The sequence below is a fragment of the Lynx rufus genome, unplaced genomic scaffold, assembly GCF_022079265.1.
Source record: "Lynx rufus isolate CCGP_SWC_20201006 ecotype Redwood Valley unplaced genomic scaffold, mLynRuf1.p SCAF_8, whole genome shotgun sequence".
In the NCBI taxonomy this organism is placed as follows: Eukaryota; Metazoa; Chordata; class Mammalia; order Carnivora; family Felidae; genus Lynx; species Lynx rufus.
This window is the reverse complement of record NW_025814896.1, coordinates 105,652,854-105,666,370: the sequence shown is the minus strand read 5'-3', so window position 1 is coordinate 105,666,370 and position 13,517 is coordinate 105,652,854.

Here is a 13,517-nt window from a genome sequence, read left to right as displayed (position 1 = left end):
ATGGCTGAGTAATATTCCATTGGCTATAAATACCACATCTTCTTTATCCATTCATCTATAGATGGACACTTGGGCTGCTTCCATCATTTGGCTAATGTAAATAATGCTGCAATAAACATAGCAATGCTAAAATCAATGACTGTTTAGATTTATACACGGATTATCTCATGGCCTCTATTACTGTGGATAAGTTGTCTGCAATCAGTGTAATTATTGGTCCTTTTCAAGTAAGCCGTGTTTCCTCTCTGATTGCTTTTAAGATTATCTTTGGTGCTCTGCCGTGTCTACATGTGGATTTATTTTTATTTATCCTACCCAGGATCCAGTGTGCCTTTTCAGTCTGAAGGTCCATATCTTTTTTCCATTCGAGCAAAGTTTCATCCATTCGATCTGTTCTTTTTCAAAGTATCCTGTTCTTTCACTATCCTTTTTATTCCTTCCTTTATATTTTTAATTAGTTTAACATACTGATTTGACATCTTTTTCAGCTTGTTCTATCATCCCAAATCCTTGGAGATAATGACTTTTCTATTTATTATACTTGCTGACCCTCCTTCACAGTAGATGGTTTCTTCATGTGATTTGTCCCTGGTGTTTGTGAGCTCACCTTCAGTGAGGCTGTTTGTTCTGTGGGAGTCGTGTGTCCTGAGTTGGGAAAATGGGCCTCAGAGATCTGTTTGGTATTTACTTCTACAATGGCCTCAAGGGTTCATCAGGAGATTTTTTTTTTTTAATTTAAGTTTATTTATTTATTTATTTTTTAAATTTTTTTTAACGTTTATTTATCTTTGAGACAGAGAGAGACAGAGCATGAACAGGGGAGGGGCAGAGGGAGAGGGAGACACAGAATCCGAAACAGGCTCCAGGCTCCGAGCTGTCAGCACAGAGCCCGACGCGGGGCTCGAACTCACGGACCGCGAGATCATGACCTGAGCCGAAGTCGGCCACCCAACCCACCAAGCCACCCAGGCGCCCCTATTTATTTATTTTTGAGACAGAGAGAGAGAGCAGGGGGAGAGAGAGAATCCCAAGCAGGCTCCACACTTAGCACAGAGCCCGACACGGGGCTCAGTCCCACAACTGCGAGATCACGACCCTAGCCAATATCAGGAGTCGGATGCTTAACCAACCTAGCCACCCAGGTGCCCCTTTTTATTGTTTTTTAAGCAGGCTTCACGCCCCGCTCAGAGTCCAACGCAGGACTCGAACTCATGACCCTGAGACCAAGACCTGAGCTGAGATCAAGAACCGGACGTTTAACTGACTGAGCCACCCAGGCGCCCCACGGGGAATATTTTTGTGTTAAATTTTCACAAGAAATTAAATGGCACAAGAACTTGGGAATTCTTTGCCCCGTGGACAGCATACGTTTAGATGCTACTTCCACAAACAGTTCAGGTTTTAAGTTTTGGTTTTTCCTGGGAATCTTTTCTCCCAGAGCCCTAAGCCAAGACGAGATTCACTGTCAGTTCTCTAGGTTGGCGGGTAGAATCTTTCCTGAGGGGCAGCCCTTCCGGTGTTCTAGCTTATACAGCGGTCTCTGTTCCACGTTTTCTTAAGGCCACGCCCCTTGACCCGTGGAGGGCATTGATTCTTCTGGCCCCTGTCATTAGGGCCCACGTATCCAGGGTCAGAGTTCAACTCTGACTACAGATTCGTTCTGCCCACCAGACACCCGGGCGTTTCCCCACCCTTTCTTCAAAGTTCCACTGCGGTTCTATTATCTTTCAGTTAATATTTTACTCTACATTTCTCCGTGTTTTCAAGGGGAGGGGTGTCAGTGTCGGTTGAGTCCAGGATGTTGCCAGAATCTGCAAGCGATGGTCTGGATGGCCAGCAGAATACCTCAGGGAGTCTTGGGACCTGCAGAGTGAGGCCTGGAGACAGCATGGGTTGCGGGTGGGGAGCTGAACATCTCTGCATAGGAAATAAACAGGAGTTGGAGGGTAAGGAGGTGAGAGCTGGTTCTGAGACACGGGAAGACCACAGGGCCTGGAGGGATAAGGGAAGGGCCTTGGCTCCTAAAGAACAAACAGCAAGAAATCCTGGCGGTGGAGACATCCCGGGACCCGTGAAAATAGCGGTGAAGCTTCATTTCACTTTGTTCTCTGTGTTCTGCTGCTGTGAATCCTCCCTCCTCTCGTGCAGCAGGGGTCTACACCAATGCCTGTGCCCGTGGTAGTTGCGTAAAACCAAGGAAGAGCCCATCTCGGGGTGTGCTGCCTGCAGGGAAGAAAACATCCACAGGAAAGGAGAATTCAGCAGAAGGAAGAAACAGGGCCAAGAGGAGCCTAAAGAAACATGGGGGCCTCTGCTGACCTCTTCCCGGAGACTTTGAGGGGAGGCAGGGGTCTCCCTTCTGGACCTGAAAAAGAAGGCTCAGCTCAGGCCTGTTATTTCAGCTCTAAGAAGGGCTCACCCCACTGTGCAAGGGGGCTGGAAGCTCACTCATGGGCCCTGCTCTCAGTGTGGCTCCCGCAGACACATGGCCCGTGTGCAATTTCACCCAGAGAGGCACCTGCTCACTTATCCAGAAGCCCCGGGTTTGGCCACCTCATCTATCCGGAACACACCTGAGAACAAGGAAATGGGGTTTTAAACAACATACGCTGCCAACTATGTGTAAGTACCTTTTGCACACTTTTCAAATGCCTTTAGTGCTTTCACTCAGGAGCCAATTATCTTTGTTTTAGAATTAGTAAAAGAATGGGGGCGCCTGGGCGGCTCAGTCGGTTAAGCGTCAGAATCTTGGTTTTGGCTCAGGGCGTGATCTCACGGTTTTGTGAGTTCGAGCCCCGCATCGGGCTCTGTGCTGGTGGTGCAGAACCTGCTTGAGATTCTCTCCCTCTTTCTCTTTCCGCCCTTCCCCGGGTCCTGCTTTCCCTCTCTCCCTCTCCCCCCCCCCCCCATCTCTCTTAAAAATAAATAACATTAGAATGAGTAAAAGAATGAAGAACTTTGGAATCAATCTTGGTTTAACCTATACTAGCTATACGCAACCTTGAGCCTCAGTTTCCCCATCTGTAACATGCCCAAGTCCCAGAGCCCGTGGGTGACAGAGACCTGACTCTGTGCTGCCACCACACGAAGCTAGTCTGTGGTACTTAGCTGACACGAGCCCCAGGGAATGTTTGCCAACTGTCTGACTGAAAGAATCGAGCTAATGAGGTCCCCAGTGAAGGCACACACCAAGGATGAGACACGTGTCCCCTCACAAAAGGAGAGAATGAAGCATACAGGGGCAAACCGTTTGTAAACTCACAACATGGTGCCCGAAGCACACGCCTGCATCCCATTGTCAAAAGACCCAGGGGGAAATCAACCCTCCGGACAACTTCGTCCTACTGAGACGGAATTCAAAGACCCTGTCTTCCTTCCCTCCGACATATATTGTCTACACACAATGAGGAGCAGAGAGAGGCAGCAGAAGGCAATAGATGCACAGCCCAGTGAGGACAGAGACACCCCCATTGCTAACCCCTTCATTCCTAGGCAATGGGTGTGTTCTTATCCTGCTTCCTAAAGCTCACCTGGAGAGAGGAGAGGCCCCTAGAGGGACAGAATAGTCTGGAGCCCGCTCTGGCCGTATATTCGTAGTGTCGGCTCTGCCACGGCGGAGGGGTCTGGGAGGGTGGTCACTCCTCCCCCAAGGACTGTGCCCATGGTCCCGGCACTGGACCCAGTGACAATGGCCAGAAGCTCAAAGGAGTGGAAAGAAAATATTTTCTTTCTCTCTATGCTATTTTGGCTTTGGTTTGGGGCCAGAAGGACCTCCAGGGAATCTTGAAAAATTCTGCTGGAAAGGCCAGTGATTTGTCTTCCTAGCCAGTTCTCAGCAACAATAGCTCCCCTCCCCACCCACCTGCAGCGCCTCCACAATGGGGTACAGGCGTCATGGCACTCAGGCCAGGCCCCCGCAGGGTGCACACACGTGGCCCTGCCCCCGTGTGCTGGCGTTTTCATGCTCAAAGCTTTCCTTCCTTCACCCGCTGCCCTCTGGCTGCCACCCCCTCCCTCTTCCCCTGCACCCTGTGACTGCTCGCTTTTCCTCCTATAGCCATTCTCTCCTTCTCATAGCAACGGCATGCCCCAGTTTCTAGCTGAGCAGAGGACTGTCCAGAATAAAGGCGACATTTCCTAGTCCTTGTCACTGGGTGTGGCCAAGTGACTAAGCTTTGGCCAATGGGATTCCAGCTGAATTGAGGGGTCCCGGGAACCCTCCTGGCTGTGCCCTTGAAGGGAAGGGGGCACGCCATGTGCTGCCTCGGCCCCCCCTTCCTCCTGCTGGCGGCACGATGCTGTGGGGCAAGCATTCTGGACCACAGAGAGGACGCCAGTACCCTAGCGAGGGTAAGCAAGAGTTGGAGTGCCCTGGCCCGTGCTGGCTTTGCGGAGTGGAGCCCCCACCCCCAAACTTGTACTTTGAAGGAAATGAACCTCTATGCTGAGCCACTTCGAACCTCTGTCACCTGCAGCTATACTCACTGCCTATAGGATCCTGTCGCTCACACAACCTTCACTTCCCCAGGAGCTGCCCCCTGGCTTTTGCCACCACCCCTCCAACCACTGACCTCCTCCTGGAAAAACCCAACGGCCTCTTCCCAGCTCTCATCCCACGCAGTACCTGGCCACCTCCCACTCCTCCTGTTTGGCCCATTCTTAGTTTCTGGGATGCCATGTTTCTGGCACCTCCCATGTCTCTGATGCCCCTCTCCATGATGCTCTCCATGTCCTGGAGAGCCCTGATTCCCGGGCTTGTCCCTGTCATGCTGGCTTCCCCAAAATTCTGTCTGGGATCATTCTAGGGATAAGGGCTAGACTGTCCTTCTGGATGCAAAGTAGACGAGCCAGGTTTCTGGGCTGAGGTGGGAGTGTCTTCCCAGACTCCACGCTGGGCCTTTCCCCCTGGCTGGATATCGCTTGCCCATCCTGCATGGCTGGGCTCGTGCAGAGGACGTGCCACTTGTCCGCTCCTGATGGCTGGCTGGACTCTTTCCCTCTGCCCCGGCAACTGTTGTCTTCCTTAGTTTCCAAAACCGAGCTGGGTCTACTTAAAATCATTTCTGTGGAGTCTATGGCTGGCCTCACCCTCCTGCTAGACTGCCTCCGAGCAAAATCATAACTCCTCTCCCAATCTACTAGCTTGGGCTGCTGGTGTTCTTGCCCAGAGATTTGGTTGAGCCAGGGGCTACCCTGGCCATACTGGGTCAGAGGTCCTCGGGCCCCGGAGATGCACACTGCCCGTGATTCAATCCCCAGTGAGCCCACAAAGTGCTCCAGGGGACCCATCCTCCAGCAGGAAGACTACAGGGCACACCCATGGCCCCAAGAAAGGCACTGATGTCCCCTCCAATGAAAGGAAGGCTGCCCCTTTTATGGTAAGGACTGGTGTTTACTAATGAGTGCAGTTCCCTTTACAAAACACTTAACCATTGAATCCTATCAGCCCTCAAGGTAGGGCTCCCAGGGCTTAAGGTAGGGGTCCCAGGGCGCCCGTGGTGGGAGACACAAGGGGCTGGGCTGCCATTCGCTTTCCGTTTCTGTTCCACCACAGTTGTCACGAGCCCTAGGCAAGTGCTAGGCTTCCTCAGCTGTATGGTGGGGATTGAAACAGTTTTCCAGCAGCTTCTCAGAGCGCTTGAGGCAACTTAGGAGATGACTTCTGTGAAAGCCCTTTGAAATGATGGGTCCCTGGGCAAACTGAGGGTTGACCGCCAGTGAGGGAAGCCTGGGGAGGGACGGAGGGACTCTGAGGAGCTTCGGGATGGGGAGAGGGGGCGCAGAGGCCTCAGAAGCTCCACCCTCCGACCTCCCTGGCCCTCCTAGCTTTGAGGGCCTCAGCACATCCTGCAGGACTGACTACAGCCACCAGGGGACGCTTCAATGACTGTCCGGAGGCCGCCCTCCTTTGTTCCCTTTTGCAGATGAGAAGGTTAAGGCTTAGGGCCATCAGCTGGCCTGGAGGGTTCTGGCTGTTAAGTGGTGAAGTCAGGACTGGAACCCTGCTCTGCCTGGCTCCAGAGCTTATGCACTTGCCTGCTCCATTGTCCTCCTTCCCTTAGTAATTCTGGAGGCTCCATCACATTCCTCTAGTTCAACAGCTGGACACCCCTGCCTACTGACTTCACCCCTCACTGTGACTCCTGACTCCCAGATCTATATGCCCAGCCCTGTCCTCTAGCCGAAGCTTCTGCTTGGATTCGCAGGTGCCATCGAGCCCTCTGACTTGATGGCTTGTAGCCACCTCAGACTCAGATCCTTGTATTCCTCCCAGGCTTGCTGTCAGCAGGTGTGTGTCCCTCCCCTGGTACCTGGTATCACCTCTCACTGTCACCCGGGCTTGACTTCAGCTCTCCTATTGTGTCCGCTTCAGCCCTGCATTGTCTCCTCCTCGTGCCCCAACTCATCACTCCGGACACTGCATCTGCACTCACCCTGCTATGTTCTGCCTGATGGATCCTTCCCCAAAGCAGATTGTTCCAAGCCCCCTGACCCAAGGCTCCTGCTCAGAAGCCTTCAGTAATTCCCTATTTTCTACAGAGTCAAGTCCAAGACCTCCTTAGAGTGGCCCCTGTGATCTAGTTCCTTGCTGCCTCCTCTGTCCACACTCTGGAGGACCAGTGTTCTACCACTGAGCTAGACAGGGCTTGCTGCCTACCTAATGCACGTTTTCTCCTTCTTCGTTCACAAGAGAACCCTGATTTTTAGCAGCTCCCCCAATAAAGCCACCATTTCTCAGCTTCCCTTACAGCTAGTTGTGGCCACACGACAAAATTCAGGCCAATGAGATGTTAATGAAAATGTTACATATGCCTTGCAGTAAATTGGCTTATAGGGAGTTAACTTAGCTGAGAGGAATGCCTTTTTGGGTCTTTCTCCTTCCTGCCGCCTGGAATGCTGATGTGCTGGCTGGAGCTCCAGCAGCCCTTTTGGTCCCTAAAGTGCTCTTGAGTATGGAGGCCAGTGCTAGAATGGTGGAGCAGAAAACTAGAGAGAACCTGGGCTCCTTACAGCCATAGAGCTGTCATGGATACCCTAGACTGCCTCCTTTCAACTAATTTTATGTGAAAAAGAAATGAACAGATCGCCTCTAAGCCACTATTCTTTTGGATATTCTGTTATGTACAAGTAAATCCTGATCTTGATTGATACAGCCAGATGGCAGTATGCCAATTACACTTCTATATGCCTTTGCATATGCGGTTCCTCCTTCCCTGGGATGCCCTTCTTTCCTTTCTTGCTGTTGAAGGCCTAATCAAGTTGTAGGTATCGATTTTAATAGCTATTACTCCACAAAACCTTCATCCATTCTCTGGGCATGACAACCCCCTACTGTAGCCATGGTTTTCCCAGTCCTCAGTTTGGTCTTTTTTTTTTTTTTAATTTTTTTGTTAATGTTGATTTATTTTTGAGAGAGAGAAAGTGAGAGAGCGAGCACAAGTGGGGGGAGGGCAGAGAGAGAGGGAGACGCAAAATCTGAAGCAGGCTCTAGGTTCTGAGCTATCAGCACAGAGCCCGAAGGAGGGCTTGAACTCACAAACCCATGAGATCATGACCTAAGCCAAAGTTGGATGCCTAACCAACTGAGTCACCCAGGCACCCCCTCAGTTTGGTTTTCTTATAGCACTTACCTAAGTACCAGGGCTACTTGAATTGACCAGGGGACAAGAAATTGGGTTTTCTTCAATCTCTGCTTACCCAGAAATTAGTACAGTGCTTGGCACATAGGAGGTAATCAATAAATTTTTGTTGAACACCCCCTCCCACACACACACACACACAACATCTTCAAGGCAGCTGCCACAGATTCCCAGGACAGACATTCTGACAGATGGCTGTGGGAAGAGGGGGACACAGGGAGAAGGAAGACAGGAAACCAAACTTAAGCCCCTCCCCTTCCCCTTTCTCTTACCTCTGAGCAGCCAGTAGGCCCCCTAGCAGTATCTGCCTCCTCTGGCTCTCCTTGCTGAAAGGCTCCACACTAACACCATGGAGGGTGCTCATATGCTGGTAGGGCAGGAGCCAGGGGTCCCAGGGCCCGTGGAGGCCCACGGCAGAATCAGGGCCCAGGAATATCTGGACAGGGCAGCAGGATGGAAGTAATGTAATGGCACAGATCTAACTAGGGGCTGACTACTTTACCGGCACACCCTAGCCTCTGTCTCCTGACTTCTGGCCCCCAAGGCCCAGAGTGGGGGTCCAGCTATTAACCCAAAGGATATGGTAGCCCCCCAACAGAGTTGTTAGATGGCTCATCGGCAGGAATCAAGTGGACGGAAGGAGAACCAGTACCCAAGGACGCAGGTGGGAGCCTGCGTGGTCCCCAACCATTTCCCTCCAGGGTTATCAGACCCACAGTCAGTTCCGTTTCTCTCCACCAGGCGGCAGTGCTAGCCAAGCGCTCTGGCTCCTCGGGCAGATTTTCCAAGGGAGTGTGGATAATCCATCATTTATCAGCTCACTCAGAATACGAGTTTTAGGTCTGGAAGGGAATTTAACCAATATTTAATTAAGGTACAATTAACATGCAAGTTGAGCGTCCACCTGGATGAATTTTTCCACATGTATACACATCACCCAAACAAGATAGAAGATAGTTCCAGCACCCCAGAGGCTCCCTTGTGCCCCTTCTCAGTCATTAAGTCCCAAAGGTGAGCATTATCCTGATTCCTAACACCATACATTCCTTTAGCCAGTTTTTGAACTTCATATAAATGGAGGCATGCGGTGGGGGCTTTCTGGATCTTCTCTGAGGTCAGCGTCACATCAGCGAGGTTTAACCATGCCGTGGATAACAGTAATTTGTTCGTTTTTGTGGCCACGAGTCTTCCACGGTATGACTGCATGGTAATATTTTTCCGCTCTCCTGTTGATGGGTGGGGGAGGTTGGGTTCCCCAGGGAGCAGCCCCTGAGACAGATTACTGATGGGTTTCTAGTCGGGGTTTGTCATGAATCACGCTGCTCTGAGGATTCATGTACCAGTCTTCGTGGACACCTGCACCCAAGTACACTGGATACTCACCTACGGGCGGCATCTCTGGGTCATTTGGTAGGCGGACCAGCAATTTTAGAAGAAACTGCCAGGCTGCGCTGTTTGGCATCAACAAATCCTTGCTGACCACCTACTGCGCACCCAGCCCCGATTGTTCCAGGGGCTGGTTTCCGGGCATGGCAGCCCCTTGCCCTCCCGGATTTTGGCCCAGTGGGGAGCAGCTGAACACAGGCAGGGGTCGTAAGGCAGGGGTCCCAGGGCGCCCGTGGTGGGAGACACAAGGGGCTGGGCTGCCATTGGCTTTCCGTTTCTGTTCCACCACAGTTGTCACGAGCCCTAGGCAAGTGCTAGGCTTCCTCAGCTGTATGGTGGGGATTGAAACAGTTTTCCAGCAGCTTCTCAGAGCGCTTGAGGCAACTTAGGAGATGACTTCTGTGAAAGCCCTTTGAAATGATGGGTCCCTGGGCAAACTGAGGGTTGACCGCCAGTGAGGGAAGCCTGGGGAGGGACGGAGGGACTCTGAGGAGCTTCGGGATGGGGAGAGGGGGCGCAGAGGCCTCAGAAGCTCCACCCTCCGACCTCCCTGGCCCTCCTAGCTTTGAGGGCCTCAGCACATCCTGCAGGACTGACTACAGCCACCAGGGGACGCTTCAATGACTGTCCGGAGGCCGCCCTCCTCCAGAGGGCTAATCACTCCCTTGGAGCAAAGGTACACAGCAGTCTTGCCTTGCCGTGGAGGTGGCCTGGAGGGGAGGGGAGGGTGCTGTCTCCATCATCTTGAGGCGGCCTCTGCCTCACACTCAGGCAACCCGTTAGCAACAATCCACAAAGCTCCTACTGTGTGTCAGCATAGTTGAACGGGGAGGGTCAATAAATGCTCCGAAAGCTGCTCAGTGGCGTAAGTGAGGAGGCATGGAAGGGGCATAGTGAAACCACTGATGCAAGCCCCCACAGACCCCACGAGTCAGACATACAGGCTCCTAGCTGCCTCCGACCAGAGTCCCGTTACTGTTTTATACATCTGCAGAGAAACAAGAAAAAGTTGCCTCCCGAAAAGCCTGTGGGATGCCGTTCTGCCCGAGATACCAAACATAATGTGCCATGTTGGCAAGAAAAAATAACCATACTCGTTTGCAGCTTAGTGACAGTCACAGGAGGGAGAATTTCTGCCCTTGTGCTCTAGAGAGGACAACAGTCTGCCATCTGCTGAGAATGTGTCCCAATTCCAGGCCCCCGAAGCGGAACCATCGCCTTACCGCCATTAGTCCGGGAGATGCCAGATGATCAAGAGAGGAAATATTATAGCCAACCTCATCCCTAATCATTCGGCACGATCCAAGATCCTGACACCCTTACCCTGGATTTTCATCCTTTAAAAACCCCTGCTTGGGCGCCTGGGTGGCGCAGTCGGTTAAGCGTCAGACTTCAGCCAGGGTGAGTTCGAGCCCCGCGTCAGGCTCTGGGCTGATGGCTCGGAGCCTGGAGCCTGTTTCGGATTCTGTGTCTCCTTCTCTCTCTGCCCCTCCCCCGTTCATGCTCTGTCTCTCTCTGTCCCAAAAATAAATAAACGTTGGAAAAAAAACAAAAAAACCCTGCTTGTAAGCCATCGGGAGCTCGGGACTGGGAGCGCCAGCCACCCTCCCCCTCCCCTCCCCCCCCCCCCCCCCCCCCCCCCCCGTTCTCCCGGCTGGCGCCACACCAATAAATAGCCTATCTTTCTTCACCGCAAAAGCTCTGTCAGCTTTTATGGGCTTGGTTCGGTGACACTAGCACAGTGGTCAAGGCACCTGCTCTCCAGCCGGAAGGGCCAAGGCCGAGGCACTGCCTTGTGGTTGTAAACAGTTTGCTTCACCGATTTGTGCCTTGTTCTCCCAGTCTGCAAAATGGGAATGATTACAATAAATAGGTATTTTTGAGAAGTTGCCACGAGGGTTATCAAGTTAATACAGTACTGGGCTTAGAACAGCGGTGTTCGTTAAGTGAACAAACATGGGCGTGGGTGATGGAGGTGCTGCTTGGGCACCCCTGCGCCCCGGGTGTCAAGGCCTGAGGTGGGATTGCAGTTCCCAGAAAGGCCTACTCCCACCGCGGTCCTGAAGATGGAACCACACCACCTCAGCCTGTCAGCATCGGGTACCCTGAGGTCTACAACTTGCCGGCTAATTTTCCACCAGGCCTGAGGCTCAGGACCTGATTTCCCTGATAAGCTTCCATAATCACATCTTTTGTAAGAATGTGGCTTATCAACAAGGTGCTCTGGGCTCCAGCGGTCTGGTCACCACCCGAGGCAGCCAGTGATACGCCTGGAACAGGGCACGGAGAGAGGGGAGGGAACTCTGGGCCCCAGCACTGATAAGAGATAAGGGGATGCCCTAAGCCTGGATCCCTCAGGTTGGGCCAGCAGGACCATAAAGTGTGGGGCCCTTGCCTCAGACTGGACCAGCTGGAACCAACCTTGGACTCACTGTGATTGCTCTTGACCAGTTTGCCTTTGGCCTTTAGAACACTGCTTCTAGAGGGGGAAACTGAGGGAGCCTGGCCTGGGGTGTGGTATGCAAGAGAAGGTCCAGGGTCCAGGCAGATCTTCTGAGGTGAACTGGGGCCAGACCGCTGTCACCGCTCCATTGCCGAGACTAAAGTCACAGCATGTCTGTGCTAGAAGGGCCCATAGACCAGCTCACCTTGGCTTCCTGTTTTACACATGGGGACACCAGGGCCCAGGAAGGGCAGGGGAGGGGAAGAAAACACAGGAGGCAGAACCTGGGTCTCCAGACCTTTCATCCTTTCCTTTCTTTTTTTTTTTTTTATTTTTTTTAATGTTTATTTATTTTTGAGACAGAGAGAGAGAGAGACAGAGCATGAGTGGGGGAGGGGCAGAAAGAGAGGGAGACACAGAATCTGAAGCAGGCTCCAGGGTCTGAGCTGTCAGCACAGAGCCCCACGCAGGGCTCGAACTCATGAGCTGTGAGATCATGACCTGAGCCAAAGTCAGACGCTCAGCCGACTGAGCCACCCAGGCGCCCCTCTTTTTTTTTTTAGTTATTCTTTTTATTTTTATTTATTTTTTTAATGTTTATTTATTTTTGAGACAGAGAGAGACAGAGCATGAGTGGGGGAGGGGCAGAGAGAGAGGGAGACACAGAATCTGAAGCAGGCTCCAGGGTCTGAGCTGTCAGCACAGAGCCCGACGCAGGGCTTGAACTCACGAGCTGTGAGATCATGACCTGAGCCGAAGTCAGACGCCCGACTGACTGAGCCACCCAGGCACCCCACTTTCATCCTTTTCCACAATCTCCCCAGCCCAGTCACCTGCACCACCGTCCCCAGCTCCTCCTGGGACAGGCATGGGGATATCTATCCTCATAGCTGAGTTCAGAGTAGTCACTGATCATGACCTTGATCTGGGGTCTTGGGGAAGGTCCTAGCCTGGAGGTGGAGGGCCAGGATACTCATAAGTCTCCAAACTAACCCAGAGCCTTGCCACCTAAAGTGGGTTCCACAGAACCACCTTGTTAGAAAAGTAAAATTCCAGCCATAGCCCCAGACCTTCTGAACCAATCAGCATTTTAATATGATCTCCAGGAGGTTCATGTGCCTGTTGCAATGTGAGAAGCACCAGGTTAGAACAAGCCATTTTCCCTCCACCAGCCTCAGTTTCCCTATAGGAATGGAGGGGGCAGAAGATCTCTGACTTTTTTTGCTTTTTTTTAAATAGACTCCATGCCCAATATGGGGCTTGAACTCACCACCCTGAGATCAGGAGTCACTTGCTCTACCGACTGAGCCAGCCAGGGATCCCAGATCTTTGACTTCTTTGCCACAGCTAACACACTGGGAGCCAGGCCTCTGGCATGACCTGTCCTGTGGGACTATATGCATTTTGTAGTGGATTGTGGAAAGTGGAATTCTGATTCCAGCAAGGCTGGGGAAGCAATCAACACCTCTCCCGTTCGGTCTGACTCACCCCTCTCCTCTCTGCCTGAGACCCAGGGCTGGGGCAACTTCACAGGTCCTGGGATGCAGCCAATTCAATTCAATCCACTTCAGCATCATTGATTAAGCACCTGTGTGTGTGCCGGGCTCTGTAGCAGTGAATCTCCACCTTGACTGTACATTAGAATCATCCAGGGTGCTTTTGATGCTGGGCCCCACCCTGTGCCACTGGGATCAGTTTGCGCGTGAGTACTTCTAAATGTGCCTCAAGCCATGATAATGCACAGCCTGGCGGAGAACGACTGGTCAGAAGTAAGGGAGCAGTCTATCCTAAATCCTGCCCGGGCCACCTCCCCAGTCGTTGCTTCCTTTTAGGTCAGCCAGCTGCAGTGGTTCTGTGGTGAGCCAGAGGCAATCATCAGGAAATTCCCTGGATATCATAACCCGTGACAGCAACATCTAATTAATCATCAACTATGTAACATGATCCTGACCCATAACGAAGGGACCTGCTGAGCCTTTGGAAACCTGTCTACTGGCCTTCTCCAGACAATTCCTTCCAGATCCAGGTATCCGTGCCCGAGGATCCCA